The following is a 9,729-nucleotide window of genomic DNA, read 5'->3' on the forward strand; positions in this document are numbered from 1 at the left end:
TGAAAAAAATAGGAAATCTACACAGACCAGCCATAAGCAAGAAAACTGAATAAGAAATAAAATGTCTGCCATCAAAGAAAGTCCAAGACCCAATGACTTCACTGCTGAATCTACCAAACTTTCAAGGAAGAACGAGACCTAATCCTTCTCAATCTGTTCCAAAAAAATTGAACCAGAGGGAAGACAGATGATTTCTTATTTATTATGGTTCTACTTGTGATTTTTTGACTGTGTGGTAGTGGTGCAAATTGTGTGTTCAGTAGAAACTGTTCTTAAAATTTTGAATTTTTATCTTTCTCTAAGCTAACGATATGTGGTATGATATACTCTTGTGTGATGTTGGGTAGCAGTAGTGAATCATTTTGCTTTTCATTTTCAGTACATTACTCAAAAAATTACAAGAGTTCAATACTTTATTATAAAATGAGCTTTGTGTTAAATGATTTTGCCCAACTATAGGTTAATGTACGTGTTCTAAATACATTTAAGATTGCCATATGAAAGGATTTCCTTTCACACTGTTAATTCTTAAGTGATATATATGTGATCAGAGTGCAGAAAGCTCATTAGAAGATTTAGCTCATGGAGCAGAGGTTCCAGGTGGTGAGAAGAATCCAACATGTGGACATTATTTAGAATGAACTCCTATAGGTGCTTGACAAGCCTATTGTGATCTGGTTCTGGATAAGCAAAGTTTGCCTGTCACACCAGTTCCTAGTACCAGGCTCCTGCTGTCGCCCAGCATGCACCCTATTTTAAAGGTACAGACATTGACAAAGGAGAGTTCAAAGACCTAGTCTTTGATGACTTTCAGGGGCAATGTTTGGTGCTTTGCTTTCAGTCTTTGGATTTTACCTTTGAGTGTCCTACAGAAATGATTGCTTTTAGTGACAAAGTGAGTGAATTTCATGATGTGAACTGTGAAGTTGTTACAGTCTCAGTGGACTCCCACTTTAGCCATCTTGCATGTACAAATACACCAAAGAAGAATGGAGGTTTGGGTCCATGAACATTGTATTCTTTTCAGATTTAACTAAACACATTTCTTGAGACTATGGTGTGCTGTTAGAGGGCCCTAGTTATGAAGTCTCTTCATAATTGACCCCAGAACAGCCATCGAGAACAGAGTGTTATTAATCTTCCCATGGGCAGAAGCATGGAAGAGGCCCTGCAGTTGGTGAAGGCATTCAGATTGTGGAAAGCCATGGAGAATTCTCCCTAGCAAACTGGACACCAGAACCTCCTACAATCAAGCCAAGTCCAACTGCTTCCAAAGAATTTGAGAAGGTAAATCAGTAGATCATCCCCTGTGTGCCTGCAGCTTCTCCTACCAGGAAAGAACCACAATTGGAAACCACTTTTAGCATTTCAAAAATGATTATTTATAGAAGGCAAAAAACAAGTCATACTTGTATTCTGAACTGTTACTCTAAATGTATTGTTTTTGTAACTCTGGCTAAGGCTTTTAAAATGTCAGAGTTGTCATAAGGAGTCCTGGATTGGTAACAACTTGATGGCTAGTTAGTTTTTACAAACCGCCTAGTTCATCCATATCTCAGATCCTATCTTCCGTGGGCAAAGGAAATTCTTTTTAGCTTTACTTAAAATTTTGTCTATACCAAAGTAGTAAAACAAGCATCCAAAGCTTCGGATCAAGGGTCCTAAAATTTTCTTTAATTAATTTTTTTTTAAATTTTCTTAAATTTCTTTGTATTAAATTGAATTTTCTTTTAAAGTAAGAAAGATCATAGTTTTAAATTGTTAGCATCAGCAGTCTAACTCTTGCAATGGATATTCCTGTGATTGAAACAATGTAAATTGTTTGTCAAAAGTCATGGTGGCATAGTGACTTAACTGATCATGCATGGTCCCCATCTTTGAGGTTTACAGTTACTTATTTATTAACTGACGTAGTGTCTACATATATTTCTAGATATTGATTAGGTATAATTAAAAGACTATTTATTCAATCAAGGGAGCACATTTTGGAATCTTGATTAATTTATTTCTTAAAGTGTTTCTTATAAAATATATAATAGAAAATAAGCATCTATTAAAATATTTATAATTTTAACACTCTTTAAAAAATGAAAGTTCTATTGTAAAACTGCTTAGAAGAAACTCAATTCAGTAGATATTATCTATTAGATTAAAAGTATTAACTTAGGGACCAGTAGATGGCATAAGGGTTATGTCGCTGGACTCCCATGCAGTCAACCGTGGTTCAAACTCGGACCTACCTGGCACCTTAAAACTCACAGCAGGCATGTGTGCGTGTGTGTCCAAGATCCTGAGAGGAGAATGGAGAAGAGACTGCAGCATGGCCATCTCCCTGGGGGCTGATTTCTCACTTTCTGTCTGTCTGTCTGTCTTTCTCTGTCTCTCCAGTGAGTGCACATGACCTACAGCGAAAGTTTCTCTAGTAAAAAACTAATAATAACAAGGCAATACTTATTTTAAAACCCACAGAAAAATGGTAAAAATGGGGGAAGAAACAAAGAATGTATGAATGATAGCAAAGATGGTTTAAATGGGGAATATAAAGAAAAAACAAAAATACATTAAACAAAAATACAATAAGCTTTCTGCCAGAGACCCGGTCCACAGAGGAAGCCTCTTGTTCAGCACAAGGACATCTAAGACTGTCCATCATCTGCACCTGCTCTAGCAGACATGATGGCACCACAATACGCATTTCCCCTCCTTCTTTCTTGCTAAGAAAACCTTGACTTATCAGACCAAGATTCCTTGATCTTAGAAAACCTAGCTACCTTGTGTGGGCACAATACCCAGCTACAAAAATAAGCTTCACAGAAGGTTTTTGGAAAAGACTTTTCTCCCTGATAAGAAACAAGTGCTCTAAGGGAAAGGTTCTTTTCAGTGCTTCCTACATTTAACATGGGCTTCAGATGATGTGACTGGAGCTGCAACAACCATGCCAATTCCGTGGAGGGGTAGACCTTGAGATGTAACACTTATCCTTGACATAATTAAGCTGTTGGTCAAAGTCAACAATTGCCTATCATAAAATTCTTGTTAGAAAATGAGCTTCCTATGTGTGAAAGCCTCTGCTGTTTGTATTCTTGTTATCTGCAGTCATTAGTAGTCCTAACTGATATACTTGCCTCCCCTTCTTTGCCACCTTGTCCTAGGACACTTGACATCACCGTATATTGCAGCCATATAGGTCAACTTGCATTTCCCAAGATGGATCTCCCTGTCTCAAGCACTCTACCTCTGTCCAGCAGCACCTTCTGCTGAAGGCCCTCTCCTTTCCACTGCTCTATGATCTTCCACTTCATTTAAAGAGAATTTACTTTATGAAATTTATTCTATGGAAGCTTTCTTATCACCAATATTATCTCTATCACCATGCTCATCTTTGTTTCACCCACTACATTCTGAACAAATATACGCTTTAGATTGTTCTCTATGCTCAGCCCACTCTCCTCTTCTCTCTGTTGGTCAAAACACTGAGCTCTTTCCTGTCTCAGCACTGAATCCTTACTGTTCTCTTGCTAGCAGTAATCAACATCTTTGCACGATTATCTGCTTTTTGTCCTTCAGGCTTTAGTGAGCTTCTTCTACAATGAACTTTAAACTCGGAGACGGCAAGACTTGTATAATTCTGGATCTTCAACACACGTGAGATAGCCTTGAATAGGCTCATAATAAACATTTGAAAAAAAATCTTAGTGCTCTATATTCTAAATGGGAAGCTCTTCAAGGTCATACATGGCATGCTTTTCATCTACGTAAATAATGGAACTCAGCTAAGTACACATTTATTGTTTGCACAAAAAGCATAGATGCTCCACAAATTCTGGAAGAGAAGACAGGTAGGGACTGACATAGCAATTTCACTACTTTCACTACTTTTTTTTTCTCTCTGAAGAAAAACACACATGTATTTTTCACACATGCTTATTTCAGTGAGGAATTTGCTTCACAGTAACAGGAATGGCAACCCTCATGGGGTTAATTCTTCATAAAGGAGATTCATTACTTTGTATATCCAAAGCTGAACTTTAAACATCCTTAAGATTACACTTTAAATTTTAACATCCCTCAAAAGACTGTTTCCAAAAGCTATACATTGGAAATCCAAATGACTAGACTATTAATTGTTCTGTATGTTGGAAATATCTATGAAAGCGTTACTCTTGCAAATGATTTTCTTCATAATAAAGACAGATGAATGCAGCATTAACAACTTATGTTCATCTCTAGCTAGTGGGATTTTTAAGGCAAAAATTGGAAAATAATATAGTAGCTTAGGTTTAAAGTAATTGTACCTTTCTTTACAAGGTTATCAGTATAAATAATGTTCAAAATCGCAATATCCAACAAAGATTGGAAATTTGTAGAGTTGGTCCTATAGCTTAGAGGTTAAGGGAACCAGATCACATATGGCCAACCATGGTTTGACTTCCTGGTTGCTTGAAAATCATGCCAGGTACATGTGCATGCATGCCCCAAATCCCAACAGGATGAATAAATGGAAAAGAAAGGGTTGTGGAATGACCACACCTCACTGATAATTGTACCTTTCTTTACAAGGTTATCAGTTAAAATAATGTTCAAAATCGCAATATCCAACAAAGATATTTAATTAGTTGGTCCTATAGCTTAGAGGTTAAGGGAACCAGATCACATATGGCCAACCATGGTTTGACTTCCTGGTTGCTTGAAAATCATGCCAGGTACATGTGCATGCATGCCCCAAATCCCAACAGGATGAATAAATGGAAAAGAAAGGGTTGTGGAATGACCACACCTCACTGATGGATGCTCTCTCCCTATTCTTTTCTCTCTCTCTGTCTCTCTCTGACAAGAGCATGTACCCTCTAGCAATTAAAAAAAATGTCAAAAAGAGAAAATTTATCAGTCAAATCAAATACCAAGAATAAGGAGAAAAGCCCAAACCTCAAAATATTTGTGGAAACCAACTGTGAACAGGAAGGTGTTCTGAAAATTCTTGTACATGTTCCTTTTGGAACAACTTTCTTTAAATATAGTGACACTTGTATCAGACATCCTGGATGTCAAATGCTTAAAGAGGAACTGAAACAAATAAACAAAAAGCATTGAGGTAAACATTTCTTTTTTCATTTCTCCCCTCAACATGCCTATCTAAAACATACTTAACTATTCAAATAATCTACATTAAAACCCAAGCATGCAATAACTTGACTTACATGCAACTTTCATTAGTTGTAAAGATAAGACTTACATTGATGAAATGTCTAGTGGAAATACATAAAATTTTAAAAAACAGTGAAGTATATGTTATAGTAGATGTTCTAGAGGATTGAGAAATGGAAAGCTATCCAGGGCAGGGCAATCTCATGAATGAAGTGGGATTTGTGACAAGGTTTAGAATATTGAGAGGACTGAGCAATCTGAGAGGGAAAGATTGGGCCAGCACAGTAATGAAGGGTTGTGACAGTGAAAGTGCTCACAGCCAGATACTAATGAAACCATTTTACATATGCAAATAAATCACAGCAGAGAGAAGGGGATTCTTTTTTTTTTAAATCATTGTTATTCATTTATGGAATTTCTATTCTCATGTCAATGTCACCTTTGCTGACAGTAGTGAGTCATGTCATTAGAGGAACACATTCCTGGCCTATTTGTTGAAGCTCTTGAAGTCTGGCTGATGAAACCAGATTAGAAGATGCAAGAAAGTTCATGAAGTCATATTATTATTATATTTTTTTGCCTTGAATATATACACATCAAGCATCATTTGATTTTTTTTAAAGAGAACGGTTTCTTTAATCATCTGATGATTAACCATGTGTCATTATGACAAAGAAAGAGCAAGATGACCTCTTTCAACTTTCTATCCTCCTTAACATTCTTCGCCAATTGAGGAGAAGATGAAGTGTCTTGTCTTAAAAGTGATGCTACTGTCTGAGGCTTTGGATCAAAAGTGTATAAATGAGAACACATTTCTTCAGACCATGTCAGACAGGTCAAGAGCATTGTAGGTTAATTAACTTGGATCTGTGATTGTAGAGAGTACATGGATTCCTTTGGCTCATTATTAAGTGTTACACTGTATAAAAATGAAGAGGGGAAAGTCCCAAATTCAATTTGGAGAAAAATATTAAAAATAAAATGAAAACATATGCAAGAGTATGCAATGGGATTTGTAGTTAATGATGAAAATCTGGACTGTTTTGTGGGGCTGCATTGTGTTGCCTCCAGTTCTGAGTTTTGGAAGTTGGAGGCCATGATGGATCATGCAAGAAACTTGAATCTAAGAAAAACAAGAGAATTATAAATTGTATTATTTTTGGCATTCTAGATTAAACTTTTATAGTTTGCTTATATTATAAATTATATTCATACTGTAATATATTTTCTATATGAAATACTGGGAAGGAACTTCTGTTTTCCAAGTATTTGTAAATACATGAAAACTTCAATAAGTCCATAGGAAAATGGAATTAAAGTACAAACTTATGTTGGTTCAAAACTTTTTGAAATCTATGTATACTATTTTTCTAATATGCATTTTCCATGAACTTTGTGAGGCTCCCCAGATATGTGATAACGTTCCCTGAAGTTATATCATTTTAAAACCTAAATACCTTTTACTTCCTTTCTTTCTTTTTTTTTTTTTTTTTTGTTGTTGTTGTCAAGGGTGCATGCACTTGATGAATGGAAAGTAAGAAATTACACCCCAGGGCGAATGGTTGCACTGCAACCTTCTCCATTTTCCTTTTGGGATTTTGAGCACTCACACACATGTTCCCAGTAGGATTTTTAAGCTGGCTAGTCTGGAATTCAAATTGCCGTCAGCCATAAGGGAGTCCAGTACCTTAACCACCATGCTACCTGCTGCTCTTAAATGCCCAGTAAATGCCCTTTTAAATTAAGACATTTTATTGAAACCAGCAGATGGCATAATAATTACATGGCTGGACTCCCACAGTCGATCACAGTACAAGTCTTGGACCTGGTGGCTTAAAACTCATGTGGGGTGCATGTATGCGCATGCCCAAAATCCCAAGAAAAAAATGGAGGAGAAGGGATTGTGGTGTGTCCATCTCCTCCAAGGAATGATTTCTCACTTTCTGTCTAGCAAGTAAGTGCATGTGCCCTAGAACAAAAGTCTCTCTGAAAACAAAACAAAACAAAACAAAACACGATATTTTATTTAATGAGCATCCTTTGTGTTTTCACTGGCCAGGCAAAACGAGTTCGAATTCTACAATATAAATTTTATACCAAAAACTTGTAGTTAGTAACACGCATGATTCATGGGGTCTGCATTTCATTTACTTTGATCACAAAAGACAGTATCTTGAGAGAGAATTTTAAATTCAGTTGCATAATGATGACATTTAGAGGTTGAGAAATTGAAAACTTCCATCATGAAGCGTAGAAAGCTTTACATATCCTCTTACATATATTAAAATTACATTTAAAAGGAAATTTTAACCTTCTGGGAGTGTTTCTTTACATGAAATAAATATTACTTTTCAATGCTCACAAAGATATTTTAAAGCAAACACATTGCTTATTTTTGTTAATTAAAATCATTATGTTTCATGTCATGAAATAATTGACATTAGGAAAGGTCATAGTCAAAATTGCCCTGTTTCTTGTTCCTGTCCCTTAGTCCCTCAAATCTATTCATGTCACCACCTTTTTCTGTCTTCCCGATCCTTCTGTCACTTTGATCATTAGAATGAAGGAGGAAGAGTTGAAAAAAAAGTGATAAATAGAAACTGATCAAGAGAGAGAAGGGCTAGGAAAGAACTTGGAGAAAATTTTGCCTGTTAAGAAAATGAGTCTAGGAGGTCAGCAGGTGGCTTGGTGGTTGAAATACTGGACTCTCACATGGCCGACAACAGTTTGAGTCCCAGACCCAGCAGCTTTAAAATCACATTGCTCGTATGTGCCCAAAATCCTGAGAGGAGAGTGAGAAAAGTGATTGTGGCATGGTCATCCTCCCTGGGGGGTGATTTCTTACTTTTCCTCTCTGTCTCTGTCTCTCCCTTTTTGACAAGTGCATGTGCCCAATGGCAAACAATCTTAAAAAAAGAAAAAAGTGTAGGTCAGACTATGGCATTCTTTTAGTGTTCTGCATATATGAGAATAACAAAAACGTCCCCTAAAGACAAAGGAGGGCTTTGGTCCTTTCTCTCCACTCTTATTTTCTTCTACTTCCCAAACATATTTCATGAACACTCTGTATCTCCGGATACAGAAAAGAACTGGGCTCAAATGCAATTCTAGTTAAGGACAAGATACAGTCACAGGGAAACAACCCTGAGGTCTAAGTTGGCACACCTTTGCTGATGGCCTCTCACCTCATTCAGTTCTTCTCCGGGTAACTTGAAATTTCAAGAGGGACCTGGATACTCCTTGGCTTCTCTTTCTCTGTTCCACTCTTGCAACAATTCCCCAAATAAAATGTATTTATACTCCATCTACTAAGATCTGTCTGAGAGTACATAAATGAACTACTGAATGTTAACCTGCTACAGTGTTTAAGAAGAGTCTTTGTTAAACCAGAAAAGTGGCTAACATATGATACCATCTGAGAACTTAAAGCACTAGAGTCGACTCAATGTACAAAAATATTTGATTTTGAAGAACGGCATAAATCCCAACTACTAAAGGCCACACGCTCCATTACACATAATTAGCGTGTGGCATGGGAGGTTTTGTCCTCTATAGCGGGAATCAGCAGACTATTACTGGTGAACTAAATCTAACCAACTGCCTGTTTTGTAGATAATGTTTTATAGGAACATAGTCATGTACATCCTTTAGTGTGCATTTACTGCTTTTATGCTGCAATGGCAGAGTTGAACAGTTGCAACAGAGAACATATGGTCCACAAAGACAAACATACTACCTGCCTAATCCTTTTTAGGAAAAGTTTGCTGACCTATACTCTAAGGAGTAATGATGTTGAAAAGTGTGACAACCCTATTTTCTTTCTACTTTGTTTCTCTATTCCCTTTTAAATCAACATTTTTTTCAGTGTAGGACAGAGCAGTTGAAACTTTTAGTTACATTACTTAGCAAGGAAATTTCATTTAAAAAGCTTAAAGTAATGAATGATGGCCATCTTGAGACTTCTTTCATTCTTGCTGCCTATATACTATAGCTATAATTGAATGAGAGTTTGCAATGATTGTCTTACTTTACTTATAAAACTCCAAATCAATTTCTATTTGGCTCCCTTTAATCAATTCTGATGACTGCTGATTTATCATACTGGGATGTTTTTCCCCAGTGCATATAGAGAAATTCATATTTTCTTCTTATCTTATAGCACTAATTCATCATGTCCCTAGAGGGAGGCATAGGTTTAGAGATTATAAAGATGTTTGTGGTGATATTTAGAATTTAATGGAAACCCTAGCTATTTGACTGTCCTTTAAAACTACAAGGCAGTCAATTTTTTTTTTTTTGAGAGATTTTCATTGTAGGGCGCCAGACAGACAGAGAGAGACATAGAGACAGAAAGCGAGAAATCACCCCACAGGGGGGATGGCCACGCCGCCATCCCTTCTCCTCCATTCTCCTCTCGGGATCTTGGGCACGCACGCACACGCACCTGGCGTGAGTTTTAAGCCACCGGGTCTGGGACGCGAACTGTGGTCGACTACGTGGAAGTCCAGCGACATAGCCATTACGCTAACTGCTGGTTCCCAAGGCAGTCAATATTTTTAAAATACGATTTTTCTAGTGTATCAG

General features: G+C 36.8%; 1 pseudogene; it reads left to right on the plus strand.

Moving 5' to 3' along the window:
• The first annotated feature begins 619 nt into the window (after positions 1 to 619).
• On the plus strand, positions 620 to 1,299 carry LOC114007997 (thioredoxin-dependent peroxide reductase, mitochondrial pseudogene; annotated as a pseudogene).
• Positions 1,300 to 9,729: the final 8,430 nt, after the last annotated feature.

Source organism: Tupaia chinensis, unplaced genomic scaffold (assembly GCF_000334495.1).
Source record: "Tupaia chinensis unplaced genomic scaffold, TupChi_1.0 Scaffold000272_1, whole genome shotgun sequence".
Classification (NCBI taxonomy): Eukaryota; Metazoa; Chordata; class Mammalia; order Scandentia; family Tupaiidae; genus Tupaia; species Tupaia belangeri.